Here is a 9,664-nt window from a genome sequence, read left to right on the forward strand (position 1 = left end):
ACACCACTGCTCGACCACGGCCCCCTCTAAAATGCACCACATGCGGCAAAGACGGGCACACACGTGACCGTTGCTAGACCCTCATCGGGTATCCTCCAGGCCGAGAGCCTCACACCAACAAATCGCAGTCATCCATCTTAGGGCTAGCCCCGTCGACTGCAAATCAGACTTCCCTTCCTCCTTCGTCAACTGCAAATCTAGTTTCCCTCCCTCCGAAGTTGTATCAAAAGCTGCTCCACCTCCTCGCACCGTCGCCAGCTTCGAATGACCCATCTCCTCCATCTTTTGCTGGTAACCTCTTCTCCCCATCTGATTTCTCCTTCAATCGGCGCCTCCATTGGGTGGTGGACAGTGGTGCGAGCCACCACATCTGCCACCAACGTGATGCCTTTGTCGATCTGACACCCCTTGCCTCTCCTCACCATAATCAGCTCCCAGCAGGACAGGACATCCCAGCCGAGGGATGGGTTCTTGTCGTCTCTCTCCCTCTCTCACATTACACAATGTTTTTTATGTCCCACTTATATCCTTCAGCTTACTATCCGTTTTCCAAATTGCCCTTTATAATTATTGTCTCATAACTTTTTCCTCTCATTCTTGTCTGTTTCAGGACTCTCCATCGATGAAGCCGATTGGAGCGGGTAATTTATGCAATGGGCTCTACGTGTACCGCCCCAAACATCCCATCATTTTTGCTACTCAAACTACTGCAAATAGGACTCTATGGCATCAACGTCTAGGTCATCCCTCCAGTTTTAATATTCCCAGTATTTTTAATTCTCATTGTACTCTTCCTGAATGTGATGTTTGTGCTTATTCCAAACACACCAGATTACCTTTTTCCTCTTATGCCAATAAAAGTGATTCTTGTTTTAATCGCATTTTTTGTGATATTTGGGGTGGTTATCGCACGGCATCTTTATGTGGCGCTCATTATTTTCTTACAATTGTTGATGATTTTTCTCGCACCACATGGGTATATCTTATGCGTTTTAAATCTGAGGCCTACACCCATTTAACGCACTTCCTCGCTCTTGTCCAAAATCAATTTAACACCACCACCAAAATTATTAGAACTGATAATGGACAAGAATTTATTTCCCATCAATTTCAAACATACCTGCACACACATGGCATCATTCATGAACGTACATGTGTCGAAACTCCCCAACAAAACGGCGTTGCGAAGCGTAAACACTGTCACCTTCTAAATGTTGCTCGTAGTCTTCATTTTCAAGCACACTTACCTCTACCTTTTTAGGGTGATTATGTTCTCACTGCCACCTACCTCATCAACCGCACTCCTAGTCGCACTCTCCAAAAAAAATCTCCTTTTGAAACTTTGTTTGATTGACCATCTTCGTGTATTCGGTTATTTTTGTTATGCCCAAACTCTCAGTGTTCATCGCGACAAATTTTCTCCCCGTGCCACTAAATATGTCTTCCTTGGCTACCCAAGCACACATAAAGCCTACAAGCTCTACAATCTGTAGAACCAGTATATCTTCTACTCCCGAGATGTCACCTTCCACAAAAAAACCTTCCCTTTTCAAGATCTCCATGATATTCCATCTCTCCCCATTCCTATTGTTCCACTTCCCGTCCCTGAACCTATTATATCTCCCGATCCTCCAGCCTCTTCTGACCCTCCTGACTCTCTTAACTCCCCTGACTCTCCTGATTCCCCGATCCCCAATACCTTGCCCAACCTCTCTCCACCAGCTCCCCGTCCTCGCCGCGCTATTACTTGACCTGCCTACCTTCATGACTATATTTGTCCCACCTTACATGCGGAGCCCACGGCATCTACACCTGCTTCATCAACTTCGGGTACTGTTCACCCTTTGTCTGTTTTTCTTTCATATTCCCCTTTTTCTCCCTCACATATTACTTTTTTGAATGCTCTTACATCTTGTACTAAACCCTCTTGCTATACTGATGCTATTCGCCACTCTCACTAGAGCGAGGCCATGACTGTTGAACTTCGTGCTTTAGAAGCTAATTCCACCTGGACTCTTGAGCCCCTTCCTCCTAGTAAGAAATCCATTGGGTGCAAATGGGTTTTCAAAACCAAACTCAAGGCCGACGGATCCATCGAGAGGTACAAAGATTGACTTGTTGCCAAAGGATACACTCAGGTTGAAGGCCTTGACTACCATGAGACCTTTTGCTCTAGTCGCCAAAATGACCACAGTTAGCTGCTCATTGGCCGTTGCCGCTACCAAAAATTAGATTATTCATTAGCTCGACATCAACAATGCCTTCTTGCATGGCGTGATGAAGAAGTCTACATGACCCCACCGCCCGGATATTTTCCTAAGTGGGAGACCCGTGTCTGTCGCCTTAGAAAATCCCTCTATGGCCTCAAACAAGCCTCCTGGAATTGGTTTTTTAAACTAACCTCTGTGCTTCTTGATGCAGGTTTTCATTCGTCTCAGGCCGATCATTCTTTATTCACTCTCACCACTTCCACTAGCATTGTTCTTATTTTTGTTTACGTTGATGATATCCTGGTTGTTGGTAATGATCTCTCTTAGATTGAGATTTTCAAGAAAATTCTCTCTGCTCATTTCAAGACAAAGGACCTCAGTTCCCTTAAAGTACTTTCTTGGACTCGAAGTTGCTTGCTCTTCAACAGACATCTTTCTTAATCAGCGGAAATATGCCCTTGACATTCTCTCTGATAGTGGACAACTTGGTGCTCAGGCTGCTCCTTTTCCCATGGAGCAACATTTGAAGCTTACTACTCAAGATGGTGATCTCCTTCCTGATCCTGACCTTTATTATCGCCTCATCTATTTGACCATCACTAGACCCGACATTGTTTATGCTGTCAACACACTCAGTCAATTCATGCATGCTCCTCGGGTTCCCCACATGGTTGCCGCTACCAGAGTTCTTCGCTACATCAAAGGCTGTCCAGATCAAGGTATCTTCTTTCCTTCATCCAACAGTACCCATGTTTCAGCTTTCACAGATTCTGATTGGGCCAGCTGCCCCAACACCCGCTGCTCCACCACTGGCTACTTTATTTAGTTAGGCACCAGTCCGATCTCATGGCGCACCAAGAAACAGAATACAGTTTCTCGCTCTTCTGCTGAAGCTGAATATCGTGCTATGGTTGTCACAACCTGTGAAGTCACTTGGTTAAAACAGCTCCTCACTGATCTTGGTGTCTCTCATCCCTAGCCTTTTACTTTACATTGTGACAATCAATCTGCACTGTATATTGCACACAATCATGTGTTCATGAGCATACCAAACACATTGAGATTGATTGCCATATCATTCGTGACAAAATTCGCTCAGGCCTCTTCAAAGCTGTTCACACTCCTTCACATGAGCAACTTGCGGATATCTTCACTAAAGCTTTGGGACAAGAACTCTTTCATCATTTTTTGCGCAAGTTGGGTATTACGGATCTTCGTGTGCCAACTTGAGGGGGAGTATTGACAGAGTTATTTCTTACCATACATGCATAGAATCAAGACTTGCACAATTTTTGTAATTAGCTTATTTTTAGGACTCAATTAGTTTAGTCCACTTTCCTTATGTATATATTTCCTTACATAGTTCATTGTACATCTATTTATTTGTACAAGTTTAATACGAAAGAGGCACTTTGCAATCCAATATTTTTCTCCGTCTTCCTTCTTAACAATTAATGTGGAAATATTCATGCCCTGCACTTAATAGTGATGTGTTTCTTTATGAGTTTGTCAAAGAAGAGCATAATTGGAGTATAAATGTTTCTTAAAGCACTCATTCTAAGATGCATAGGGAAGAACTCTCTCTAGAGTATAATCATAAATATCAAATAACAACAACAACAATAATAACAATAATAATCAACAACCTTTGAAATGACCCTCGACTTACCTTTTTATAGACTCGCAATTGAAGACTTCAAAATAAAATAGAACTCTAAAATTAATCCTAGTCAAACCCTAGATTAAGGCTAATCTATATAATGTCAAAATCTTAATAGAAATTATATTGTCCATAGATGTCCTAATTATCTTTCTCCTAACTAGGTGTTACCTCTTGTATGCCCCTTTGTGCTTGAGCTATACCTATTCTTATTAATAAAATCGTTTACCTATCAAAAAAAAAAAGTCCTAAATATCTTAAATACTCATTAAAACTCTAACTGAATTACAACTCTATCAGAATAAAACTAATGCAGCCATGTTCACTCAATCGAGACTCGAGTGAGCTCTCGAGTGAGTCATCTGGCTGGTTCTCGTTCAGCCGATCATCAGGCTAAGGTTGAGCAAAGTATTATGTTGATTGTGAGATTTTCTTCCACTCTCAAGCCATTCTTGTCCTCTAACCCTTTTATGCTCCTGATGGGCATGCACCTTGCATCAAGCAATCTAGTTGGTAATCTTCAAGAATTAGTATGTCTGAATTTTCCAGGTGATACAAACAGGAAAAAAAAAAGGAATGAAGCAACGGAAACCAATGGAAAGAGAGAGAGATACCTACAAGGAAGACGGGAAACCAGAGAATGAGAGAGAGAGAGAGAGAGAAAGTTGTGAAAGGGACGCAGGGAAGATGGGATGGCATGGACGCAAGGAAGACGGGATGGCATGTACAACGCCTTCACCTTTTAGTCTTTGCTCTAGTATCGAGCAAATCACTTTTTGAAAGAGAAATAAATAAATAAAAGCTAACGTGGCATAGTGCCACATCAATGTGTGCTGCTCCCAAATAATATTGTTATGTTAGCGTTTACCTCTCATATGAACATTTTATAGAATTCATTGGAACTTTGTTCTCTTCTCAAGTCAAGGGTCATCATGATCTTTTTGCTCTATATAATAATTTAAGATAATTGATTTTTTAACAAATATAACAATCTAAAAAGGTCCGACTCACATATGAATTTAAACTACCAAAGGCAAAGGCTATTTAAAGTATAACTAAAACTTTTTGTTACTATTTTAATAAGAGTATACTCCAACTTCGTCTCTTTCAAAATAATAAATAACACATTAATTGTACCAAACATCTAATAGTGATTTTTTTTAAAATGAAAATATCATCTTACAATTATTTTGTAACACTATAAATAGATAAAAAGTAATTTTGTAAAATTAAAATTCATTTTTAATAAAGTGACGTGTTTGTATTGATTAATTGTAAAATAGTTTTAAAAAATTGTTTGTATATCATTACGTTTTTCAAAAATCTCTAAACAAATAGTTTTCCAGGAATGATATATTATTTATCATCTCATCTACTTATAAGCAACTACTACCTATTATTGTATTTATCCTCGCTTCATCTTCATGTTATTGAATCATTTGATTTTTTTTATAAACATAAATAAATAGAAAATAATAATTGATTACAAATCATGAGTTCATGGGCAGACCTAATTTAATTTTTATAAATAGAAAATTATAAGTAGATGTCACTACAAGAAATTTGACTTTCTGTGTCACATTCACTAGACACAAAAAGGCGAAAATAGTGACGCAAATGAGTATTTCCATTGGAAGTTGGATGGGTTTAGTAAGTCGAGATATGAAAAAGGTTAGTAAATGTTCTAGACATGACTTACAGATTTTACAGATATTGAATATTCTAGCGTTGGTTCCCGATAGGAAGTATTTAAAGCTAGTTGCTTGGCAAAAGCCAGCTCAAGGGTGGTTTAAGTTAAATACAGATGGTAGTAGTCTTGGTAACCCAGGCTCTTCAGGAGTGGGTGGCAGTATTAGAAATATTCGAGGTCATCTAGTTTATGCCTTCAATTCTTATATTGGTTTCGGTTCTAATAATAGAGCTAAATTGTTAGCTATTTTGCAGGGTCTCAAAGCCTGTAAGGATTTGGGGATTAATTTTCTGGAAATTGAATTAGATTCTTAAGTAGTGATCTCGTGGTGGAATAGGCGAAGGTGTGGGGTGTGGTACCTGGAAGATTTTTGGGAAAATACACTAGCACTTATAGATTCTATGGTATGCATAGTTAGACATGTTTATAGGAAGAGAAATAAAGTTGCTGATTGGGTGGCACGGAGTGGTGTGATTGGACTGAATTCTGAATGGAGATTTTTCAAGGATGTGCCTAGGTTGCTTTGAGGATTAATCCGTTTGGATATACTGGGTTTGCCATCTTTGCGTTGCTGTTAGCTCATTAATATTCATGTGGCATTTTGGTTGGATTGGTAAGATTTTTTGATTTTATACTTTTGAGTTAACATTTGTTTGTGGTTCTTTTACAGGAATGGTTTTCTTTCTAAGTATTTTAGTATGTCTTGTCTTGATGTTGTTTTCTTTAGATTAGAGGCTTCCAGTAATTTTGACACTTGGTTTAGGAACTTTCTTGCTTATCTTGTAACCCTAGGTGCCGGTTTGTAACCACGGTTTTCCTCTGCCACAAGTGAGGGTTTATTAATAAAATTTGATACAGGGTCACTCATGGACAGGTGAACCTTGGCTCTTCTTTGAAAAAAAAATGAGTATTTCCATCCATTCTTCATCGACGCAAGGCAGACAATAGTACTCGCTCTCAAAAGTAATTTTGCGTCGATTGTAAATAACGTTGCTAAAAGATATTATTTGTGTCGTAATATGGCAATGCAAAAAATACATTATTTGGTCACAAATGATGTTGGATACAGTGACAAAACTATCTATTTGTGTTGATGTTATGGTGTTGTAAAAACATACAGCCGTAAATCAACTCTCACTCCCGGTGGCTCAAATTGACGTAAAAGGCCAAATATATTGATGCCAATGATGATTTCCATCCACGTCTCAAAATTACATTAGCGTTCAATGTCAATAATGTCGCAAATAACTCGACTATTTGCATCATGATGTTGGATACAGTGACAAAACTATCTATTTGCGATGATGTTATGGTGTCGTAAAAACATACAGCTGCAAATCAATTCTCATTCTTGGCAGCTCAAATCGACGTCAAAAGGCCAAATATATTGACGTAAATGATGATTTCCATCCACGTCTCAAAATCACTTTAGTGTCCAATGTCAATAATGTCGCAAATAACTCAACTATTTGCGTCATAATATTACGACGTGAAATTAGTGTTTTTTCCTCGCAAATGATGTTGGATACAGTGGCCAAAAGTACCTATTTGAGACGATGTTATGGTGTCATAAAAAAATTAAATCTTATTACCAGCACATGTATGTGGTCCACAAGGAATTTGGATCCTCGATAGCAACTATGTAAGTTGTCGCAAATTTGAGAAATAGTGCAGCAAAAAGTTTTTTGCGTTGGCGTCACACATTATTTGGACGGTAATGATATGAATGGTTCAAAATGGACGCAAAAATCTGTTTATCTGCAGTATATTTTGAACGCTAAAATTATGTCTTTTGGCCGCAAATAAATTATTAGCGAGATAGCAAATTTAATTTTTTTTTTTTTTGGAAATAAGAATATTTAAATTTTTGGTAATTGATAAATATGCTTGAAATGTTTACTGTGGGAAGGAACTTTAAATCCATAAAATAGATCAAATAAACATTAATGTTTCCCTTGAATTTATACAAAAATTTCAATTAATTAACCTGAAATGATTTAAAAAAAAAAGATTTTCAAATAAAAAATCATTCCAGATACATGTAAACACAAAAGTCCAATTACCAATCATTATATCCTACTGGCCTGCCAAGTAAAAAAACCAAAATATGTACACAGATTCCATATGAACTAGAAATATATAACTGCTTTCACTTAGGGTTCATCTCATCTATATATGCATAGAAAGCTATTGAGTAGTGCTTTTTTCCCTTGGTGCTCATGATGAGTCAACTAAAGCATAGAATTTTTTTTTTTAAAGAGCCAGTAGCCACCCACATAGCGGCCCTGTCCCAAGTTTATTAAACAAAACCCTCCCTTTTGACGGAGGAAAAACCGTGGTAACAATATTACACTTGGGAGCTTACAAGGTATAATGCTATAAATTAAAGTATAGACATATATTAAATATAATGTGCCTAAACAATATAAGTCAAGCAAGTTCTTACACACTGGTTTACTACTACATATTTGGCAGACAACTTCAATATGTGTTATGCACACTATATATGTGGCAGACTACAAGAACTTCTTACAATGGTCTTGATGGAAGCATAGTCAGATTTTGCCCAAGAACCTTGGCTCCAATGTCTTCTCGATCATCCATTAGCTTTGTGATTGGTAGAATAACATTTTTCTGCATACATGATTTTTTCTTACAATTAAATAAATTGAGAAATATTAAAAGGACATTAAAATACCATATTATTCAACTTGTTCGCCAACCACCATTTTACTTTAACTATTCATCTATACCTTTCTTTTTTTTTTTTCCCTCTGTTTTCGTCTACACTATCACCATGCCACCAGTACCACTACTATTTTATACACGGTCTAGATCTGTTATTTACATGGTTTCCCAACAGTATCAAGGTTTGATCCTCTATATCCAAACTTTTTAATCCAAATCTAACTTCTTTAGATCTAGATATTGCAAAATTAAATTCATTTCCTCCGTTCCTCCAATTTAATAAAGATCAGTAGTGCACTCCTGCTATAGAAAATTAAAGCTTGCCAGATATATGCCACAAGAATTTTGCAATGTACACTAAATCATGTATAATTTTATGACATTCTCTGCATTATATACAAGTGAATTTTTGTTTGGTAATGAATATTGTCAAAGCCAAGAAATCATAGGACTAGCTAGTAATCACAAACGTATGTGTGCACTATCAAGTCAGAGAAAATAAAAATAAAAAAGGTAAAAATACATATGACAAAAGAATTTAATCACTTTGATGCCACTGTACGTGATTTATAGGCCATGCACTGTTCTTTAGTTTGTGTTACAAAATGGAGATCTAAAATGGCATGACTTTCAGGGCCAATCGAAACATTAAAAACATAATAAACTTGGCCGTAGATGTTACATGATGCATGCCAAATTGAATGCTACATGACGCTAACAGGAAAACCTGAAGAATGTTACAAATTTTAAATTAAGGCTCTAACCCTATATATGTTATATACGTAATAAATTGAGTACTTTTTTTTCGTTTTTGTGAAAAAAGAAACTATATATGTATTATAGGATACACATGATGCAAGGGATCAGTTTAAACTTCAAATGGTATTGGTTTCATTTAGAGCCTTGAACCTGATCCATTATTACATGCTTTTTCTAAATAAAAGAAAATGTATGATTTATAGCTTCAAGCTTTATTACAGTAGATGCATGCATAAAATTTGCTTAGCTATGATGGAATTGGCTCATGTTAAAGAAGCAATTAAAGGGATCGAAGGTAACTTTTTTGTACCATCACAAGAGCAAATGTTTAAGCTACTCTAAATCTTCAACTTATGTTATAATAAATAGCTAGCAGTACACATATTTAGAAAGAGTAGTTAGTACTCAAAATAGTATTCAATAACAAACAAGCAGCAGTACATAACACTATTTTTAATTCCAACTAGCCCAAAATATTATATTTCCAACGAACTCATTAGATTTGAATAGGTACCTGTTTATCTTGAGTGGCCCCACAACTTTCAAAAGGCATGTAGCTGCCCAACCAGTATGCCAAATGCTGTCAACTTAGCTATGCTCCATGGCTAGTACAATGACATTCAAAAACTGCCCATTGCAACCACATTTGTCTGTCTT

The sequence above is a fragment of the Juglans regia genome, chromosome 7, assembly GCF_001411555.2.
Source record: "Juglans regia cultivar Chandler chromosome 7, Walnut 2.0, whole genome shotgun sequence".
In the NCBI taxonomy this organism is placed as follows: Eukaryota; Viridiplantae; Streptophyta; class Magnoliopsida; order Fagales; family Juglandaceae; genus Juglans; species Juglans regia.